Genomic DNA, 21,996 nt, shown 5'->3' on the forward strand with positions numbered 1-21,996 from the left:
CCAATAAAAATGTAAAATGATACGGTTACGATTTATACTAATATATAAAAATAAAAAGTTAAACTGTTAATACTATAATATATAAGTAAATTTTACAAGATTACAAGATCCGTTCTGCAACACGTCAACTAGCATATAAATGCTATGAGAATAAAAATGCACAAAAGCTTAAGTGCCATAGGTACCAGAGAGACAAATAGATAAGAGGAAAGGAACCTTACCATACAAATCTTAAAACCCAATTTGTAGAGTCTAAAGAAGCTTTGAATAAAAAATAAAAATGCAGTTTAAATTCCCGGAATATATATATATATATATATATATATATATATATATATATATATAAATACTTAATTTACTCACATAAAATTAATATACGAAAGTATAGATTTATGCGTAAGCTTTAAGTATTTACTTCAAAAGTACCCAATACGTAGGTAGAGCTAGTTAGTAATTTATAAAATATATATGGCGATTAAGCTACACTGAATATTCGGCGTTTCATCCACTCTAGGACTCTTCAGGCTTATGCGCATAAGCCTGAAGAGTCCTAGAGTGGATGAAACGCCGAATATTCAGTGTAGCTTAATCGCATATATATATATATATATATATATATATATATATATATATATATATATATATGCATGCTGTCATTAACGATAACGCAAAGTTTTTAGACAAAACGATTGCTAAAAAAAAATTGGTTTCTATAAACGTTGGCACCGTAGCGCAATGGATAAATTGATAGTAAACATTCCATTTGCACCAATTATGTTCATTTACTTAAATAAGCTTCATCGCTGATGTCGAGTCATCCTAGCCCAATAAAATAATTGGTCTAATCGTTTGGAGCGTGAAAATGGCAGTCACTATACAAATTGAATCACGTGATTATATCCATTTACGCTGATCTGTCACATGCAACGGTGTGTTGATGGCGGAGGGAAGGGTAATTTTTTATGTCTTATTACACAAAAGCCGAGTGAATCGATGTTTGAATCTTAAAGGTTATATATATATTATATTACACACTAAAATATTTAGTTCTGAGATCGAGTTATGTTTTAAAAATTTAATTATCCGAAATTTGCAATTGATTTATTAAGCAACCTATCTTTTACTTCTATCCTCTGTCACTATATGTTGATTGACCCTCATCCCTTATTTTTACGGTGTTTATCACTCTCGCTCCTGTCACTAAGTTTTATCGCTTTTGACAGTTGAGAAACAAACTATAGAACTCGAGATAGGAATAGTCCATTATTTGCAACAAGAAAAAGAAATATCACAAGTACTAATACTATTTATCGCTGAGAAAAAGTGGGACAGACAGAGGGGAGGTACGCCAGACAGACAAACAGACAGACAGAGGGGAAAGAGGCCAGACAGACAGAGGGGGGACAGACAAACAAGAGACGACAGAAGACAGAAACAGAAAATGATAAAGTTATTTCTTTATCATTTGAAATGAAATTTTCGATTTAGTCTTTATTTTCTAAATTTAGCGGAATTTACAGACTTTCCTTTACCCATCCAAACAATCTAACCTGTGCTAAATGGCTGACCCAACGGTCAAGTTTTTCTTCTCGTGTGCGTCTTCGTGCGTTAGTTTGTAGGTGCGTTTGACAATGAAATTAAAGGGAAAATGTGATTTTTACCTCTCAGGTAGACACACACACACACACACACACACACACACACACACACACACACACACACACCTATAGGATTTCGTTCATTCGAACGGCGATGACCATCTGAGGTATGATAGATGACATGTGTTGAATTGTGAAGCAAGAACTGCAAAATCTCTAACCACTCTTCTCCTGAGTCAGCACTGCTTGATTCCAGTAGGAAAAAATCCAAGACGACTGGAAACGATGCCGAGATAAGCGGAAAGCAAATAAAGTACCTGGTCTTCCTAAATGGTTACCCATTTTAATACTGACCAGATTCAACGATGCTTAACTTCGATGTTCTAACAAGAACTGGTGCGCCAACGTGATTATGCCGTATATATTAAAATAGTAGCGTTAGAAAACCTCAAACAGAAACGCGAACTAGACAAGGATACCCATCGACACAATGACACGCACACACGGACACAAAGGTTGAGCAGGTGCTTTTGCTTTACACGAATTCATATGCTTGCAAAATTATTCTTTATAAACTTATATATATTTCGATCGCACTCACATTCATCATGGAAGTTTTCGGTGCTGTTGTATTGGAGTACCTCAGTGGTGCTCGGTTTCTCTCCAAGTGAATTCTTAGCTTATATAGTACTTGTTTTGAAAAGTGTGCGGCTGGATTTTAAAATAGGGGAAAAGCCGATTCATGCCATTATAGGGTGAACGCGCGCGCGCACACACACACACACACACACACACACACACACACACACACACACACACACACACACACACAATGTGCTGATATCCACAGCCTCATTATTAATAAAACTGTCAGACAAGATTTCGTGCGCGTGTTTCCGTGTGTCTCGTCTAAACCTAACTTAGATAAATACATATTAAATTATTTTCTTTATTATTAATAAAATATTTATTGAAATCAGAAATAAAATAAGAACAAAAAGTATTTGTAAGCAATAGGTATCCAAAGTATTTCAGTACTTGGTCTCGGAAATGTCTGAGGTAGTTTATGATTTTATAGCCACCTTTGTTTTTCGGAAGTTCTTTCAACTTTTAAAAAAAAAACCTTAGCTTAATCGTAACCTTTCGCACGTTTAGTGTCGCCCGCCTTTTTTTTATGGGTTTCAAATCGTAAATTGTTTCAGCCATTTCCGGAACTAGCTGGGATTCTCAGTCGATATCGCTTAAGTATAGCAACCTATTGTTTACACATTCTTTACAAATATCCGAATTAAAATAATTCTATTAAACATTTTTTTCCAGAAACAAAATTCTTCACCAAGGCAACATCGGGAAAATCCAGTCAATACTACTACCACTACTATTACTAATAATGGTACTTATGCAGTTTAAGGACAGTGCTGAAATAACGTTATTTAGAAACTATTCTTAACATGAGGAAGTGGAGGAGCTTTGTTAACTATTCCGTACTTTACCTCACATTTAATTCTCAAAAGATGTCGTAAAAATTGAAGTTAATTTGAAAATCTTTAAAAAAAAAAAATAGTGCGGTTCGTAAACTGCAGAAGTGCCATAGTAGTACCTATTTACAATGCCTCATCACGGGACAGAGTTAGACACCAGCGTCGTTTTTTAACGTGGAGAGAAGGTACAAAAATAAAAATTGTCTCAGTCGTGAAGGATTTCTCCTTCACTGAAAGAGAATGAGAAATGGAAGTGCCGCATCTGAAGAAGAAGAACAGATATTACAATTTGATTTTGGCTAAAAGGCCAAAAGTTGTTGGTTAGTTCGTAAGTTGCAACTTTCTTCGGCGCTGGTGGTCAGTGTTCGCATCCAGGTAATGATAGCGATATTTAACATCGATTTTGAAGACACGCGAGCAGACGGGTTGATCGTTTCTGCTCACCCACTGTACGAGGTGACAAAGCTCAAACTCACAAACTTTCGTTTTTGCAATATAACTATAATTTTATTTTGTTTACTTACAAACACTAGTGTTTCATCCTTTCTGGAATCATCAGTGCAGGCAGTTAGGATTACAGCCGGTCGGGAGATTCAAACCCGGCCACGAAGCCATTTCTGACTCCATTAACAAGAAACAAACCACACGGCCAACGTTAACGGCGATAAATACAGTTGAAATTAACATTTAACCATTCACGAAATGCCCAAGGCAGCAAATCAACTTGAAAGTAGTTAAACGTTTTAAGGTCGTCAACATTTTCAGAAACGGGATTGAGTTTCACGCACAACTTTGTCAAGCTGTATCGAGACGCTTAAAATACTTGACGTCAGAGACAGGAAAATGTAATTAGACGTTGCATAATAGAGGTGTTTAGGTGTTAATTCACATTAAAGCGCCTATTTAGCTGAATTCAAAATAGTTAGTACCGCATTTGTTAACTATACAACCGTTTTGATTTTTATTTATTTTTTAATGATTGCATAACAATAAAAAAATTCATCGAGTGCGGAAACCAGCTTACATAACCAGAAACTTCGACCACAGAGACAACCGGACACAAAAATAAAATTGCAAGAGTCGGAAGAGTAGAACTGAAACTACAGGAAATCTCATAATTTGCCACCCCTTTCCTTAAAATAATGGCATTAACTTCGGCTATTATCCCCCCCCCCAATGGCCATGAAGTATCTAAGAGGATAGAAACGTAGCATATAAAGAGCACCATTCACACTACTACAGGAAAGGTACGGAGAGTACCGAAATTGCCACTCAAATTCCAATGAATACCAACGGGAGTTGTCAGCGAGAAATAAATGATAAACTGTCGTTGCGGAAATGCAAAGTGATTTACGAGAATGACCCAAAGAAGTAGAGGGCACTGAAAATCTGTGGAGACCTGTCACTCAGATTACAGGAAAACACCGCCTGTATTTGTCAGTGAGCGATCACTGCTTATTTAGACTTTCATTTATTTCGAAAAAAAAAATAAAAAGAAAATACAGGAAAGTCTTTACGATGTACGCACTCGTCACGGAACGAACATATCATATTCCAACAATCAGGTAATTTGATGAAATAGTTTTTTTTTTTAGTTTTTTAAGAAAATCAAAGTTTAGGACATGCTCGATGTGAGGGAAACCAGTCGCCATATTTGATTGAATTCAAGAGCGGACAACTTAATTCGACTGTTTTTTTTTCCTTCTTTTTAATAGAATATCAAAATAAAAACAAACGTACAAAAGTATGTACGCTTGCAATATTAACAAAGAAATTCCACTGCTTACCGGAAAACTACTTGTTTCCGGAAAATTTAAATGCAATATTCGTTTTCAGCATACTAGAAATCCTTCAAAAGTTGTCATTTTAAAAGAGATTATTATAAAGTAAGTAAAAATTGACAAAAAATTATTTACATACCATGAAAGGTGAAAAAACAAATAAAATAGATTTTTGAAAAATAATTATAAAACTTTCCTCTTAACAACTTCTACAGAATCAAGAAGAGCTCATCAATGTTTGCTAAAATACTTAATCGCTAAAAATCGTAAGTAAAAAAAACAAATACTTGATCAATTTTCATGATTTTTGAAATATAACATCTTCATGTCGTGACATTGTACACCATAAAAGTTTTTCATTTTTTTTTTTTTTCGAAATAAGTGCAATTCTAAATAAACGCCGAATGTAGTAATGCCGAGAGGTAAAGCGCCGTATTTACCGTGGGACGCTATAGTAATAATCGAAAGAAGCCAAGTAGGCAATATATTATATATATATATATATATATATATATATATATATATATATGTATAAGTAAACGCGCGTGCGCGTGTGTATGTGTGTGTACAATTCCCTACGCAATAGCTCTGTCAATTTTCAGTCTACAGACTCGAAATTTGATATACAAGGTACTGAGATTTGGGAAAATCTTTGTAATTGGTTTTCGGCCAGAAATTTGGCTGTTAAGGGGGGGGGTTAAAGTTCAACGATTTGACCTTTGAGAACTCTACCAAACTTCTCCGCCAATTTTGTGTATAAACAATTGAAATTTTAGATATAGACTCCTTGGACATGGATCTAACTCAATAACTTGATTTGAACCCAAAACAATATTAAGGTGTTATAATAGGGAACAAAGTTTAAAAAAATTGATCGCTTTTTTTTTTTTTGCTCAACATACACCTCCAAACACCCGGGCAACGCCGGGCTGAAATGCTAGTATCCAATAAAATTAAGCGACGCGTCAACGAATTTGAACGGGAAATATACTTTTTTTTTTTTTTTTTTTTTAATTAAAACAACTTTGAAGCGTAAACAGCCAATTAATTTAAATGGAACCGAAAATCATTAATTATCTAGTTTCATTTTTTTGTTATTTATTTCATGCTTCGGTCATAGTTTAAAATACTGATTTCTCCCTCGGATTTTAACAAGTGCGCGAAAAAAAATGGCGTTCCATTTTCGGCGATAAACTGTAGAAGTTACGAAATTTTATATCGGTAGTTTACCATTTTTTACATTTTATTTTTTTTACATTTTATTATTTTTTTTTTTAAGATGTTAAGGTCTATATAGAAATGGTCAACTCAAATTTAATTCTCCCTATAAGCAACCGATACAAGCGATGAAAAATAAATAAAATACCTTTTTGCAAACTTTTTTTTTTTTGCAAGTATTTCATCCAATATTCCACCGTTTTCGTTATGCTGCCAGAATACAGCAAGTTTCTTTTTCTTTAAAAAAATAAAATGTCTTAATTCCAACCACGGACAAAAAAAAAAAAAAAAAAAAAAAAAGGCGGGGGAGAACGCGTCGATTGGTTAAATCCTTGTGATTCAGCGATATTGACATCAGAAATGGATTGGCACTTCAAAGGTATTAACAAGTTACTTGTTCTTTCCCACGAGGAAACCGGGTTCATTTCTTATGAAAAAAAAAAAAAAAAATCCAGCTCCTCTAAAAAGAATAGGAACAAAAACAGCGCTCCGCTCCGTTACGAATGAGAGAGTCTCGGACGACACCCACCGGGAATAGAAGAGGTAATGCCTGTGCTGATGAAATTTGTAAATCGAACAGGTACTACACCTTGTTTCTAAGACACGCCATGAAACCAAACGTAAACACGAGTCGAGTTGTTTTATGTGAGAACATACAGCTCCCTTCAAAAGGGGCATGTTGAATAATTGAGACGAATGTACCTCAGAACAAAACAGATACTACCCTCTGATTCTATACCGAATGTCGGTTAGGGTAGGAACGGGGGTGAGTCTGATGTATCAAAGGTTCGAATGAATATATATGTAGAAGAAAGCGAGTAAAAAAAAAAAATACCAGACAAGAAGCCCATGAAAAATAGTTAAGCAAAGAGAGAAAGCAAATAGCAACCCAAACAACACTTCGTTCCCCACCGTCTGAAATGAACTCGGAAACAAATCTTTCAGTATTTTTATAAGATATATATATATATATATATATATATATATATATATTATATATACATATTTTTTAAATGCCGGTTGATATTTTTTTGCTTTTTAAACTTTCCAGTTTGAGACGTTATTTTATAGAAACAGTAATGCAAACATTAGCGAAGTCTAATCCCCCCCCCCCAATCGGAAGGTGTACAAAAGTAAAGTTTTGGTTTGAGAAAAAGATTGACAAGAAATATTTTATTTACTTTTATTTATTTTGGAGAGAGGTGGACCGACCGTGGGGATATTTCGATGTTGGGTTCGTGTCTGATTTTACTAGTTAAAAAAAAAAAAAAAAAATGAAAACTAAACTTCAACACCAAATATTAGGTTGGTCAAGTACGGAAATAATGTTTTCTTTTACGTTCAACTAATATATATATATATATATATATATTATATATATATAAACGACATCGTTTTTGCATCAACCTAATAGCACAATTCTTTTACTGGTATTTACTTTCTATGCAGGAGGTTAGACACAAGTCCGGTTTGTGTGTGCAAGTAAGAGTGAAAATTTAGCGTACTAGTGAAGCGACACGCGTACTTTGGTTGAAAAATGCCCGAGCAATTCCGTCAGCATTCCACGGTAGTGGCGTTTTAAACGATTAGAAATAAACACCTTCTCCAAAAGGAGGCAAATCTTGGGAAGGTGGACCTCCTAGACCTAGACAGAACCAGAATCGATAAAAAAAAAAAAAAATAATTAAAAAAACGATGCACAAAAATATTTATACGAAGCAGGAGACAAAATTTCGGAAACGTACAGGAAACTTAATTCTTATAAAAAAAAGAATGGATGAAGATGGGTAAATCCTTTAGGCCCCCCTCCCCCGGTACTTTGGGTGTTTGAGTTGCGTTATGTCATGCAGCATGTCTTCGGCAAGAATAGTTTGGCGGCGGGCCCATCCCTCTTCAGAACACAACGTATGGTCACCCATTTGAGTATTGACCATACTCAACCTTGCTTAACTTCGGTGATCTAACGAGAACTACTGGTTCAACGTGATTATGTCGTATATAATGCAATGTTTATTAAAATTAATTAATATGTATGACATTTCTTAAAATATCATATTTTTGTAATTTTACCCTTTTTTTTTTTTTTTTTTTTTTTTTTTTTTTTTTCGATGTCAAGATTTCAGAAACTTTTGCACAAAGTAAAAATATTGAACTATGTACTTTTGCCGGTAAATTAAAAAAAAAATAGTTCGACGTTTTTGGAATATAAAATTCCCAGACAAAATAACGAAGAATAATATATATATAAAAAAAAAGTAAAATTTGATTTTAAAAATAAATAATAAACCAAAATTTCAGTTAAATAATTAAAAAAAAAAATTTCAGTTAAATAATTAAAAAAAAAAAAAAAAAATGCTGACCATAAAAACAAAAAAAAAGAAAAGTTTTTCCTGCAAAAAATAAACAATAAAGTATTGGTAACAAATTAAAACTAACCGGGACTAACGCACTTAGTTTATAAAAAGTCAAATTCGGCACTAAAGAGGAGGAGAAGGAGGAGTATGAGCGGTAGGCGAAGGATGAGGAGGAGGAGGAAAGAGCCGGCGACAAACGCTCCGACAAACCAAATGAACTCACCTTTGCAATGGCAAAATGCTGTTGAGTCTTCTAACGTCGCTGTTGAAATGTGTTCCGGTGAGCCGAGATACAGTGAACAACGTGCTCAGTGCTACCACGGCTGCTACTGCTGTTGTTATTGTTAATGCTAATGCTACCATTTCAACCACAGACTCTTTTCTCGCCTCTTTTTTCTTTCTTTTTTTTTTGAGGGAAGGGGTAGAGCGGTTTATGTTCTTCGGTTTCGTTTGGAAACTCGAGACTTTCTTCCTCGACTTTATTATTATTGTTGTCGTACGGAGAAAGAAACGTTAGCTCAGCAGCGTTAATCCCTAGTTCAAAAAGGACGGAAGTAAGACATATTAATTAAAAATAACAGAAAATACCTTCTTTTTAGATGAGAGCAAGTTAATTCTATCAAATGTAGTTAATTTATCGAACAGAAAAGTAAATTCGTATTATTAGGATTCTTTGGGCTACTGTTCTCATCTTGAGTGTCATTTTCACAACGTTTCAGTCGACGCAATAGTTAGAGAATTTGGAAAAATCAACTGTAAAAGTGATATTCTCCTGAAGGTTGAAGGTTCAATTCTCAGTGCAGGCGACCGAAAAATACAATTGCTTCCAACCTCTATCCAAACATGACTGATGGCACGGAAGTATGCTACCCCCGTGCAGTTAATAAAGGGCACCGTTTAAAATCCGTCCAGATTCTGGAGTTCGGCAGAAACACCCACAGAGTCTGAAGAAGGTTGAAGGTTATATCTACCGGAACGAACGTTGTAAAAATAACACTCAAGATAAGGGCAGTAGTCTGGAGAATCCATATAATATGAATAAACTCACCGAAAAAAAAAAAACATCAGAAAGATAAAAGCTAAACAACTTTTTAATGTAAATTCTCTACCTATATAAGAGCCAGGTACGTTCAAGGATGGAGTACTGTTGCCACATTTGGGAAGGAGCTGATAGAAAGGACTTATCCTGCCTTGATAGAGTTCAAAATACACTTCGTAGCCTTGTGGGAAATGTCCTTTTCTCTTCCCTGCAACCTCTTTCTCACAGAAGAGATGTTACGAGTTTGTCTCTGATTTTCATGGCAAGTGCTCGGCTGAGCTCCAATCTATGCCCCCCCTCGCCAAACTTTCACAAGAAACACCCGTCTAGCAGAAAACACTATCACTAATTTCCGAACTCTTTATCTGTGCCTAAACGTAAACATAGATTCCATGAACAAAGTTTCTTTCTTAGAACTGCACGCCTGTGGAATTGTCTTCCGTTTTCCTGCTTTCCAATATGGTTGTCTTCAAGTCTAATGTAAACAAGTTTTTGATGAGCCGTTCCATATAAGTTAACAAATTTACTGAATTTCCATTACTAACAGTTACTTTATTGTCCAATTTCTACTGTACACTCTTTAACCTTTATCCTCGAGTGGCCTCTGGGCCGTGATAAGTGGTTATGCCTATGTAAAAAAAAAATTTAAAAAAAAGCGGGGGTGCATTCTAGATGTTACGATCCTCCCCTTTCCGATTCACACTGCACAATATACATTCAGCTTTCGGGTGTGAATCAAAGTAGAATCCGTTTTTTTTTTTTTTTTTTAACTTCTAGACTCTTATCTAGTAGAGCAAATGAACATTAACCCTCCCTGGTTATAGAAAGCCTCGAAGACCCCCCCCCCCATTCCCCATTTTTTTTTTTATTTCTTTTCATCCTTGACCCCCATGCGATCTCATCTTGGAAGGACTCTACCTATTCCCCAACTCCCCTACCCAGTTCTTTTCACCCACACTTAGATCCCACTCCCACTTGGAGATTGACCTGCTCGTTTTCGGCAAACTAAAAAAAAAAATTTACAAAGGGTTGGGAGAGCCTTATTAACCAATTTTGGTTGCTTCCTGTTCTTCTCCCTATTCCCTCGCCAATAAAAAGTTATTACTGTAAATAATTCGATAAAACTTTTTCAAATTTGGGTTTATTTTAAGTAGGGCACCCCTTGGAGTGAATGTGGTACTGTGGTGACTGAAATATTTCTAGTTGAGGATAGAATAGACAATTTTAAGTATTTGAGACCAAGGATAACCAACGACACCTATTATTACTACACGTTTGAATGCATAATGTATTTTTAGATTTTGTGCAAATAAATATTTCAAAGTAGAATCCGTTTTATAACGAAATTATATATACGTAAGAAATACAAATAGGAAAAATAATAAAACACAGGAGGACATTAAAAAAAAACAATAGAGTTGACCGGTTTCGTTTGAATTTAAAAAAAAAAAAAAAGAGTTGATCAGAACGAAACCGGTCAAATATCCGGTTTTGTTTTTCCTCTTTCTCTCGTTCATAATTCTGTCTGGATGATTTTTCATTTCATACATTTTTTAAAAAAATGGAAATAGCCCGAGACAAGGCAGGATGCCACTTGATGTAAGGAGCTAAAAAAAAAAAACAAAACAAACTCTACAACGTCAAGGTTAAAAACTTTCCAACGAGAAGTGCGAGATGAATAGATTCCGACAGAGAAAACAGCAATTTTTCTCCCTTTATCAGAAACATTGCTCATAAAATGTGAAAGCTAAAGGAAAAAATGAGCTTGGTAATAATATTTAAAATTTTAATAACGACACCAATTTTATAATTTGCCGAATTTATATAATATATATATTTATAATTAAATAAGTATTATTTTATACCTACATATACTAAGTGTTTCATGGCCGCAATCGTCAATGTAGGAGGTATCAATTCCTGCCTGTTGGAATAAATATAAATGTGTGTGTGTGTGTGTGTGTGTGTGTGTGTGTGTTAAAATTGTTTTTTTTTAATTATGTATTGACATTCATATCAAAAACCTTTTTTTTTTTTTCGTTGCTAATGCAGAGAGTGGATCCGCGCTATTTTTTAAATCGTATTTCCACGTTTAATTAAAGTTTTATGATATTTTTTTTATTCAATTATAAGGTTAAAGTACAGAATAGGCACAAAACACGATCCCCTTCCCATGTTAAGAATGTGTTTTTTTTTTTTAATAATAACCTTATCATTTCAGCACGGATCACTCTCTGCATGAGTACCTTTTTTTCTATTTATTTAGGTATTTATTTGCTTCCCCACGAAATCAAATATGACACAATATACGAACTTTAAACTAAAATAAAAAGATTAAGTTTTGCATTGCTAATTCAAATACAATTTCTGCATGCTGCTCACGTGTATGTGACGTAATCTAAAGGTCTAATTTTTACAACTCTACGCATTGAATAAGACTGTATTTTGACAATATCGCGTCGAATGTTGTCTCCTAAGTGATCTATTGTGTCTAGTTTATCAACGTAGACATGGAATTTTACATATCACCAAAGAAAGTTTAATGGAGTCAAATCGTCCGAGCGAGGTGGTCAGGTGACAGTTTAGTTTCGTGAAATCATTAGTTCATCAAATGTTTATCTCGGTAAATTGATCGTATTATTTGCAATTTGTAAATGCGCGTGTTAGTCTCTTCATAATGAATTGCCAAACCAAGTTGAATTCAAAATAAGCGATAGTTGCCAAATCTGCAATTAAAGAAATATAGTTGTCAATTTAAAGTTCGCCACCTAAAACCACCATATTAATTATATATATATATATATATATATATATATATATATATATATATATACATTCGCACATATTTTATTGAAGAGGATCTTCGTTCTTCTTTTTATAATCTTTCTTTCGAATTATTCTTGTTTTCGTACAAGTATTTTTGTTGTGGGATCCAAAGTTCTTATAAAGTCCCCTAGTTTACCGAACGTTTTCGGTCTCGATTGACCATCGTCAGGGTTGTTCTTCCTGTCTATCCTACTTATTGATTGATTTGTTCTCTGTTGTTTTACTGTTTTTATTACTAATTTACTATGTGTAGTTTCGCCTAATTTGATTTTTTTTTCTTTTTCCTTTTTTTTTGTATCGTCTTCAACTTTATCGTGTTAGAATAGGTGGAGAATTCGGCTGCTGTTGTCAAAGTTTATTTTATTAATGGTTGGGTTTTTACTTTTTATTATTAATGCTTCTAGCATTGTTAGTCGTTGATAATTATTGCAAGTTTTTAATATGTTAGTGTTATTTTTTAAAAGTTCTTTGTATTGTTTGGAGGTGGTGTTTATTATGTTATGTTCTTGTTCTAAGTGTTTGCAAATAGCACTGGAGGTGTTCTGATGTCCTGTGAGACGTCTTCCCAATGTAGTGCGTGTATGGCCAATATAGTTCATATTTTTCGAGTAGCAGTCCTCGAGGGGGCATTTAAACAATTATTATTTTATACCTACATATACTAAGTATATCCGTATTTTTCATGAGCATCCAAGATAGTTGGTCAACATTCCAAAACCAGGAAATGTATTTAATTATTTTATTCATATCTTTACAAAGTACATCTTACACGTGTTTCGTTGGTTAGCAGAATTCCACTAAACAACTCATCCCAGACAAAAAATATATTCATCAGAAAATGGTTGGAAAGTCTTTTTTCGTTTAAAAGGGAGAGGGACCTTGTAAGAAAAATTGTCGATGAAAATAAACGGAGAGATTTAAAATTCGCAGAAACAGAAAACACTTATCTATTACAGTGTTTATAGGTACCTAACTCAAAGAAAGGCCGTTGAATTTGCGCGATAAGCGATCAAAATGCCCGTTTAAAACTTAATCCCGACAGACGGAGCCTTTTATGTAAATCTGTAGACGCATCTAATAAATCGACGATTTACCCGCTTTTCACAGTAGCCATGTCGGGTATTATCAATTTAACGCAGAGGACGGGGATCCAACCCCCTCCAAGTGGACACCCCGGAAGAATACGACAAAAGAAAGAGATCGAACCCGTTGACATTTCTCAGCCGATCGGTAATAAATCAACCACTTCTTTTTTCGGGAGGTAATGCTTGGACCATATCTTATCCCCACAAAGAAGGGACAGATGGTTTAGGTTTAGTTCCTTGGTTGCAAAAATGATGTCAATGCAACTGGCTCGAACCAGCAGTAGGTAAATATTGTAAGAAAAGTTGGGTGTAAGTCCAAAATTCAACTTATTAACCCCCCCTCAAATACAGAAAAATATGTATGATATACGTACTCGTCACAGAACGAAACTATCATATTCCAAAAATCATATAAATTGATCAAGTATTTTTTGTTAAGAAAGAAAATGAACATTTTTTTAGGAAACGAGTCGATACGCCATCTTTAAAATTCATCATTGGCGATTACAACCATCTTAATAACTTCTCTAGAAACAGAGATCCAAATAATGGCTACAATTTGCTATTAATCGCTAAAAATCGTAAACCAATGATTTTCCATCTCATAAGATGTATAGCACTAACATACTGAATTTTCAATCATCTACGACAATTTTAAATGCTTGTACAAAATGTCTGCAAGCTATTTTTAAAGGTTCCTTGTAAATTAACAAAAAAGTACACATTTTTACAATTTTTCCATTTCATAAATCTGTTTCTGCACGGGTAACTAAACATACTAATTAGGCGACATTAGATTTTCTTATATATAAATAATCGCCTTTGAAAAATAAAAAAATTCTAAAGTGTGTTTGATCGACGACCAACGAACAAAGGCACTGAGAGAGATACAAGGTCGCACAAGATAAACGTCAACCGATTTTGAACAAGCACGAGTTACGAGCCAAGTTTATTTTAATGGCGGATGTTTAACATTTAAATGGGAGATTGATCTCTGTTTACGATTAAACTATTACAAGGCAATACACGCGGCAGAAAATTCGAAGAGAGAAATAACGCACAACAGCTTTTTAAGATGTTCAATACAGAATGATCTCAAAATTCATTCAACAAACCAAAAATAACATTGACGATTACTTTATATATTAGTAGTCGTCCAGGTTACGAATGTATTCGTACGATAAAAATCCAAAGAATTTCTACCGGGCTTATATAAAAGTGCTCAACAATAAATAGAGCTATTTATCTTATTTATACAGATATATATATATATATATATATATATATATATATATATATATATATATATATATATAAGCTTCACTACACTGACATAACAATGTTTCGATCTATAGTTATTAATAATTAAGGTAATTTTCTTTTTCAGTATGAGTACCTGAATTAAAAGACAGACTTTTCACCTGAGGAGATCCTACTTCTCAATAACTACATCTCGTAACATGCCAGTATCAATAAATTTCATAATATATATATATATATATATATATATATATATATATATATATATATATATATATATATATATATATACAGGGTGACCAAAAAAAAAAAAAAAAAAAGGGCCCCAACTCTAATTAGGCCATGTTTCTTAGTGTTTTTTTTAGAATAAAATGTAACTTTGGTCATAACTAGTTTATTATATTCAAAACACCCCATCAAAACAGTAGGGTCTTTGTCCTTTTTTTTCTCCGTTGACTGTACAATGCTCAGAAAAACAATTGAATGACTTCTGTTTTTTTGGGTCACCCTGTATATATAGTCAGGTCATGTCATATGCTACTGTTACCACGTAACCCAGTACTACCTGCCTCATTGCCGGATCACCGGCTACTAAACTATCAGATTTGTTTGGTGAGGAGGGCGGCTAGTCTCCCTGAAGGATTTAAAAACAAGACCTTCCAAAGGGCGAATGAACCATTTTTCTGGGTCAACAGCCAACTAAGCACCGTGTGTGTTTGTGTGTATGTATGTGTGTGTTGGGGTGGAGAGGGTTCCCGTAAGCCGTGGTGAAGGCAACCTTTCTAGGAGAAGCAAATCTCTGATTAAAAAAAAACAAAGCGGGAGACATTAAGCTGGTCTGCAGTTTAACTTGTTGCTGGCTATCTTGCTCTTGCTTGTTGCTGAATCTCAACATTTTGAACCGAGAGAAAGACTTAGCTGTCGCACAAAGCTAAAACTCTGTAACATTATCTTTGTATAGATACTCTCTCAGGCATTTGGGCTCATGGACTTTAAGTGTCTGAGGGAGTGACACTCGCCTGACAAGACGTTGCAATCATATATATATATATATATATATATATATATATATATATATATATATATATAAGAAATTTGGGTTTGTGAGTTCGTTCTCTATAGACCCCACAACAGCTGGGCCAATTTTTATGAAATTTCACACAAATGTACTTTATATATCTGGCATTGTTCTTAGATAGGTTTCGTATTTGAATATCTTCGATAAGTATCGATAATCGAAAAAAATCCGATAAGAGAATGGACAGGCAATTTTGACTGAAATTAGCACATTGTACAGCATAGTATTACAAGTACATTTGTGAACTTTTATTACCACACAAGCAGAAAGGTATAGCATATAAAATCAACAGTAGGTTCTTTGATATGACAGGGGCACGTTCGAAACGAATATTTCTGTTTAGAATACAATTGAAACAGGATACTTAACTTTTGCATTTTAAACTTTAATCCCAGCCGTTATATGTAAAATAATTTTATAAAATAAACAGTAGGTTCTCTACAGTCCGATGTAGAATACAATGTATTATGGACTAAATCACTGCGGGGAGGCATGTGAAGCTTCGTCTCGACGCACCACCACGACTGGACCCCAACTTGAGCAGTCAATAAATCGATTTGATTTTAAAATAGGTGATTTCAACGGCAATAAACATATGGGAGAGTGAAACGTTCGTTAACCATCATTCAATCCCGGGCAACGTCGGATCTTCCTACTAGTGTGTGTGTATGTATATATATATATATATATATATATATATATATATATAATTATTATTATTTTTTATTTTTTTTACTATAATAATTAAATACCTACAGACACTAGTGTTTCATCCTTTCGTGATTCTTCAGTGCAGGGTGTCACGATTACTACCAGTCGAACGATTCGAACCCCGCGACACGAGACATCTCTGGCTCGATTAGCGGAGACCGTATCCATTCGGCTACTATTAACCGTGTGAAATAGCGTTGAATTTTAAACATTTTAATTTAAATGTTCATTACGTCAGACAGTCAGTGATCAAATCGTTATACGATGATCTACGCATAAGAGCTAAATTGACCGACTTTTAATTCAACTGAAAGTGCTCAAAATCCATAACGAAAGAGTAAATCGTATACATACAAATATGGAAGTAATATTATGTGTCATGCACAGACTGTTTCGCTGTAGTACAGTTTTTAGTAGCAACTATCTCAATCCAGGATTGAAACTTTCTCTCTCTCCACACAGGCTGGCTCGTAACAAAACAAATAAATTTTATTACTTTATTTCAATAAGGTAAAATGTATTTCGTGTTAAAATGTACACATTTCTTTGAATTGCTTTTCCGACAACGAAACTTTCTGTAAACAATATATATATATATATATATATATATATATATATATATATATATATTGTTTACAGAAAGTTTTAGATGAGGTAAGTCATTGGTACGTCGGTTTCAAACCCGATGAAACCGACAGTACCAATGACTTATCCCATCTAAAACTTTCTGTAAACAAAATATAAATTATACGTTCTTATTTTCGGATTTCCCTTATAACTGAGCACTCTGCTGGAGTTCTTAAAAAAACAAAACTAATTATATATATATATATATATATATATATATATATATATTTCATATTCTAGAAAAATATCCGTTACAGGACGTTTAAATTAATTCCTCGAGGATAAGAGTTTTACATCACTTTATGTCTCCTTATAAATATCAAGATTAAAATAAAACGACAATAAACTTTATATCTAGAATCCTTATTCGAATTTTGATCAAAATCCATTGAATAATTTTAATTGTTGAATATTTAAAGACTTTAACTTTCGAGGTCTTAAGAAGAAATTAAAGTTCATCGGTATCGAATGATTATCGATCAAGTTTAATCCAGATCTAACAAATCTAGATTTCTGAATCGACGTTTGTGCTCAGATTATGTTCCCTAAAACTTTTCAAAATTTTCCAAGGAAACTGAAATTTCAAATACATTTATTAATGGATATCTCACAGGTATATTTAAAATCTCACAAAAATCGGAATTTTCACGAAGAGTTTTTACCATTCCCGTTTTTAGACTCATTAATATTTAACATTTAAATACAACCCACATTTGAACCGCTTATATCTAAGAGTTGTGTTCCAAAATCCATAACGAAAGAGTAAATCGTATACATACAAATATGGAAGTAATATTATGTGTCATGCACAGACTGTTTCGCTGTATCACAGTTTTTAGTAGCAACTAACTCAATCCAGGATTGAAACTTTCTCTCTCCCCACACAGGCTGGCTCGTAACAAAACAAATAAATTTTATTACTTTATTTCAATAAGGTAAAATGTATTTCGTGTTAAAATGTACACATTTCTTTGAATTGCTTTTCCGACAACGAAAGTAAAAGAGCAGGAACACAAACGGAAATTTAAATGAATCGCGAGGGAAGGACCTCAAGCTATGAGTGTGACGTTTGGTAAAGAATATCACAAACTCCCTCAACCGGTCACGCGTCAGAAACTTTCCAATCGAACATGGAATTTCGGAGTTTCCCTTCTTTTATATTAGTTGGCTCTTACCATAGCTTAAGAGACTAGCTTACCCTAATATATATATCTATTATATCTATAAAAGTGAACGTGTCTGTCTGTGTGTCTGTGTGTCTGTCTGTCTGTGTACATTTCCCTACGCAATAACTCTGTCAATTTTTAGTCTATAGACTCGAAATTTGAAATACGGGGTACTGAGATTTAGGAAAAACGATTTGACCTTTAAGAACTCTACCAAACTCCTCCGACAATTTTGGGTCTAGACACTTGAAATTTTAGATATAGGTTCCTTGAACCTGGATCTAACTTAATAAAGTGATTTGAGCCCGAAACTATAAATTTTAAGGGGTCATAATAGGGGTCAAAGTTAAAATAAATTGACTGCTATTTTTTTTTACCTCAACATACACCTCCAAACACCCGGGCAACGCCGGGCTGAAATGCTAGTATATATATATATATATATATATATATATATATATATATATATATATATATACACTAAATACCCGGTCATACAATACGCTTAAATATGATATTTTTATCTATGCAGATTGCGTATGTATTATTATAGAATCAATTTCTCTATTGAATATTATATATTATGAGGAATAATTTGCTCGGTGAAGGAATTCACAAAATAAATAAATGAATGAATAAATAATTAAATAATGATAATGTCGTTCATCAAATTCCGTCTGTGTTCGTTTACAATATCACGTCAGCTGATATTTGGGCTTGACAATGAATTGCCCTGGAAAAGTCACTTCTGATTAATGTTTAGTTTAAAAATATGCGAACCAATGCAGCGATTTTAAATGATGCTTCCTCTTTTATCGTAAATTGAACTCATTAATAAGAGAAAATTAAAATAAAAGGGTGAGGTACACTGGGGCTTAAACAGGGTTGGTTGGTTTGTTTTACGGTATATCAGCCTTTTTTTCAGGTTATTTAATGCAGAGTCCAGTTATTGTGAATAAATTTTTTTTTTAATTGAATATATTTTTTTTTCAAATCGGTTTCAATTTAACCCATAGTTGGGACCCTAACAGATACTCCCACTCCGGATCAGAGTGGACCTGGGAGCAATAGCAATTAAAGGGTGGCACCACACTTCTCAAAGCCTGCAAGCTGGGGCTTCACAATCGGATATAGTTTAAGGTCATATCCAGGACCATAAATATTTAGAGATTTATAAAGAATCGGTATCAGTAATTATATATATATATGTGTGTGTGTGTGTGTGTGTGTGTGTGTGTGTGTGTGTATGCGCTCGCGCGTGACAGCATGCACATTTTTAGCAGTTTACTGCAGTTTCACGGTATGACCGATATAATGAAATGTGTTTATGACTGATGGAATTTATATTGACGAAATCAGAACAAAGAGTGCGATCGTGCATTTTTTTAAAAATTTTGTAACATTTAGCAAAATAACCAAATACAAATTCATTGTTTTTAAAAAAAAAAAAAGTAATAATTCTATGTTCATTTTATGTAATAAATGAATAAATAATAAATAAATGAATAAAAGAAAGCGGATCGCAGATGCGTAACTCGATAATCGGTTATGAATGACTTGAGGAGAATTTTATTTTCCGGCAAAAATTTCTCCAAATGATTTCGGTGCAGATTTAACTGGGTGAGTTTTTCGTAGTTACGTGTAGATTCGTAGTTTGTTTTTAATACGTGAACGAGAGAGAAAGGACAAGAAGATGTAAGATAAGAAAGATAAAGCTGAGATGGAGAAGAAATAGAACGGGAAAGAAAACGAGAGGAAAAGAAAAGGAGGGGAGAGAAAGAGAAAGGGAGAGAAAGAGTAAGAAAGATAGAGAGAAAATAAGCGCTAAAGAGAGAGAGAGAGAGAGAGAGCGAGGGAGAGAGAGATAAGATGGAGGAGAGAGGGGAGGGATAGAGAGAGGATGGGAAGAGAGAGAGAGGAAGGATAGTAACGAGGGAGAGAGAATATATATATATATATATATATATATATATATATATATATATATATATATATAGAGAGAGAGAGAGAGAGAGAGAGAGAGAGAGAGAGAGAGATAAAAGTGAGAAAGAGAAAAGAGAGATGAAGAGGAAAAAGGTGGAGAATGTGGAGCAATAGTGTTTGTAACAGCTTTCACTTTTATTTTCTGCGTATCATCTCGTTGTTGCCAAATGAGCGCGCACGCAAACTACACACGCGCCTACCAAAGTGAAAGGGAAAGTAGGAATCGGTTCACACGCGAAAGCAAACGCACACGTCGCAGTCCGAAGGAGACAAAAAGTTTAACACACAAACACATACGGTAAAATAGATCACCTTGCAAGTATACCAGAACGCTAAGCCATTGCGTTTCTTACTCTTTCTCGCGCGCGCGCGCGCACACACACACACACACACACACACACACACACACACACACACACACACACTTATTTCGCAGAACATATCTCTTACTTGTACAGACTATGCATTTCTCAGGAGTCCTTTTACTGCTATTATTAACTACACCATTCATAACCCATTGGGTCAGTATTTATAATATATTTTATTCAATATTTCGGAATTTCCGAATCTTTATGAAAACCATTTTGAAAATTTCAAATATGGATCAAAATATTTTGGAATATTCAAATATTTATGAAGTTCTTTCTAAATTTTAAAATGTTTTTGTAAATATTTGGAAATTTCAAAAATATGCTTGAAACTACATAGTGACATGATTAGGGCTATGACAACATCATATTCTTTTCATTATTTTGACTTGTGTGTGTACTCGTTGATATCTTATATGCTTTTATATAAAGTGACGTGGTTCTCGGTTGATTAACTGTGTCTAACTTTGTCGGATATACACTCGAGAGTCAAAACAATAAGAATATTCTGTTGTCATAGACCTAGCAATGATAGACTGTCTTTTTCTCTTTTCTTTCTTTTTTTTTCTTTCCTTTCTCTCTTCCTTTACATCAGTCTATTCGTCTGGGAGGTGACAATGGTCAAGTGGTTAACGACACCGGCTGACGACCTGGGTGTTCCAAGTTCGAATCCAGTTGGTTCCACAGAAATCACTTTTACTTATGATGTTGGCAAGCTTCTCGTGGTCCCTCATGTAAATATTCGATGTATTTCTAGAAAGAAATTCTAATTTTAAAATTATCGGGGGAAATCAATGTAACACTAATTCTAACGCCGGGCGATACCAGATTGCCTTGCTAGAAAACCACGGCGAGTCGAGTATCGTTGATACTGGTTAAGAATTCCAGATGTTCCAGGTTTCTCATATAAGAAAAAAAAAATGAATCTCAATGAAGTACAACTGACAAAAACGTCTGCAGAAATCCCGGCAATCGGTCACGTGTCCGAGAATAAATTTTAAACGAGTTTTGTAGAAAGAATTCTTACTTGAAAAATATCAGAGAAACCAATGCTAATAATAAAATCTTTCGGTTCATACGATGATGATGCGGATGATGATGATGATGATGACGACGACGATGATTCTAAGTACTTCTGTCATTCGTCTTTTAATCACGTCCCGGCTGGTGGCACACACAATGGTCGAGAAAGGTAAAGGGGGATAAAAAAAAAAAACAAGGGTGCAAAGAGTACTGAAATCTTGATGAGACTTATTGCAACCCAAATTCAAAAGATGATGAACAATCGTTGCCAGTGAAAAACCAACGGTAAACGGTTACTGCGATAATACAAAATGATTTCAAATGGTTATCAAAAGAGGTGGAGAAGTACTAGAAATCTGGGGAGACTTGTTGTTGCTAATGAGCAATCACTGATGATG

The 21,996-nt window shown here is 34.1% G+C and overlaps 1 protein-coding gene across 9 annotated transcripts in view; it reads right to left on the reverse strand.

Annotated features, from left to right (window-relative positions):
* Window positions 1-21,996, reverse strand: part of LOC145241981 (protocadherin gamma-A11-like) — a 771,034-nt gene that overhangs the window by 446,964 nt on the left and 302,074 nt on the right. For 4 of the 9 annotated variants that reach the window (XR_013862633.1, XR_013862632.1, XR_013862631.1 and 1 more), the window contains exon 1: window positions 8,656-10,094. The exons of 1 other annotated variant lie outside the window; for it this stretch is intronic. The gene's annotated coding sequence lies outside the window, so the exon portion shown is untranslated. Of the gene's footprint in view, window positions 1-8,655; window positions 10,096-21,996 lie in introns of those variants that run through there. 4 more of the 9 variants (XR_013862629.1, XM_080104854.1, XM_080104851.1 and 1 more) reach the window with 3 other exon arrangements.

Source organism: Euprymna scolopes, chromosome 21 (genome assembly GCF_053919585.1).
Source record: "Euprymna scolopes isolate OS-2025 chromosome 21, ASM5391958v1, whole genome shotgun sequence".
NCBI lineage: Eukaryota > Metazoa > Mollusca > Cephalopoda > Sepiida > Sepiolidae > Euprymna > Euprymna scolopes.